The following is a 2405-nucleotide window of genomic DNA, read 5'->3' on the forward strand; positions in this document are numbered from 1 at the left end:
CATGAGTTTTTCCACTAATCACCCCAACCCTTGTTATTGGGCACAAATCATATCATAGGCCTATTTTCCTCCTTTCAGACCATAATTCCCTCGGAATTATAAAAATATACTAGCATTTATTTTAAATGAGGAAATTGCGTGTTAAAGGCAAAACACACAAGCGAAGGGCTTTCTTGTTCCAAAGGAACAAAAATACACTATTGACACTTTTATATCAAGAAATGTGTTTAACACAATTAACACTATCGATGGTAATCATCGGCCCTTCCAATGTTCCCTTCTCCAACGCGATAACACGTAGTTTTATTGAAGATCGCAATCGGCGACTCCAATGCTCCCAATGCTAGGCTCGTCTCGCTCCGATCTTGTGATGCGATCAACTTCGCGGACCCAACGCCTTATTCACCCTATTTTATAGTGTTTCAGTTCTGAGCTATCAGAGATTCAGACTTCAACAATTCCAAAGGTCCTTCCACTCCACTTGTGGTTCTGTGATGTGATAATGGTTCGGACCCGATACGGGTATGAACCAGACTTAATAAAATATCAGGTCCGGAACTTCATACAGCTAAGTAATTTCACGAATTTCCTATGTAAAACAGAGTTTCCGCTTGTGGAACTCAACAATGCTTATAAGGAAAACAGGCGTGCTGATATAAGGGAAAGAACATATCAACAAGCTTAAATCAAGTATTAATAGGGAGACGAGGCCGATTCACCAATAACAAGGTTCAGAAGAAAAGAATCACCAACAAACACACATACAAATACTAGCTAACAGAGAACTGTCAATTCAAATGCACAGAGAGAGTTCTTCAAAAGTCACAATGCATCCAGGATCGACCTCTTCAGAGCGTCTCATTATTTCCTTTTAAAACATAATTAGATAAAGCTTACTCAGTCTTTATCTCTTACAAAAGCATGCCAATTACAATAAAGCGATTAAAGAAATTATCCATAAGGCTTATTATTGCTTATCCATAAGTGATTATTACAACATGATTTTATTCTTAATTCTATCCTTATCTTAAACTAGAAAAGCATGGAAATTGATGGCTAAAGGACCCCACTCCTTTGCCTATAGATCTTTTTGGATTTTTGGAATAAGTGAGAAGATTTTTCTCTCCAAGTCACATGTTCCTACATCAGTAATATCATACAAGTGGAAATATGTCCGGATTACACAAAGCTTTAGCTCACAAGCTATCCAGCTCTCAGTACAATCCTACAATGCAGAGCTCACTGACTGAATAGGCACAACATATGCCTTCCCTCAACCCTCCAAGCCTCTTATTTCCTTGCGCAGTTTTCATGGGGTCCAATGTTGCCACCTGTGTGAATTGGCCTCTCACACATCTCATCAAACTCAAAAGTAATAGCGCAATCTCCAAGGAATGAATTCCTTCTGCATGCAAGAGATATCCTCAATGGAATATTCCTGCAACTGATAGTACACTACCCCATCATCTGATCTCAACTGGGTCTCTGACTGAACTGACATGCATGAGTTATTTATGAGAAAATATTCAGTTATCTGATGTGCAGAAGTTACATGCAAGCATGCATTAACTAACTAAACTCACAATCAGTTCCACAAACTGTTGGAACTAATCTAACTAGACTTAACTCAGATAACTGAGCTAACTAATTACAACTCAAAGTACAACTCATCTTGATCTCCTTAATCAAGGGGTAACTTCCTCAATCAAAGGGGAAACTGTTGCATGTCTTCACATAGACTTCATGTTTTATTTTCCACAACTAATTAACTCAAGATGAATTAATTAATTATTTTACAAATAGCTACTAAGATCAAACTCGAATTTTAATTCTCAATTTTAGTTCAGGGACTAACTAAAATTGATATGTATCCTAAAATGCTATTTATAGTAGTGCTATTTTTAGCACTTTTATTTTTAGCATTTATTGTTCATAGTTTCAACACTCCCTCTCAATAAGAAAGGGATTATTAGTCACCCCAAACCTGTCTCTGTGGAACTCAAACTTGCATTTTGACAACGCCTTTGTCAAAATATCTGCATCATGTTCCTCGGTCTAAACATATAGCAACAACATGATCCTCTTCCCCACATAGTCTCGAAGATGATGGTACCGGATATCAATGTGCTTGGACCTGTCATGAAATATTAGATTCTCAGAGTGTTTGATACAACTCTGATTATCGTATTAGATCACAGTTGGATCCATCCTCTGACCAAACAATCCAACTAGAATCTTCCGCATCTAAATGGCCTCACATGTTGCCTAACTAGCAGCCATGTATTCAACCCCTGCTGAGCTAAGTGCAACTGACCTCTGTTTCTTGTTCTACCAAGAAACTGTAGCTGAACCAAGGTTGAAGATTCCTCCTAAAGTGCTCTTTCGGTCTGATGGACTCCTTGCCC

The sequence above is a fragment of the Pinus tabuliformis genome, chromosome 1_2, assembly GCF_031772625.1.
Source record: "Pinus tabuliformis cultivar Carrire ecotype Pingquan chromosome 1_2, CPIR1, whole genome shotgun sequence".
Taxonomy (NCBI): domain Eukaryota; kingdom Viridiplantae; phylum Streptophyta; class Pinopsida; order Pinales; family Pinaceae; genus Pinus; species Pinus tabuliformis.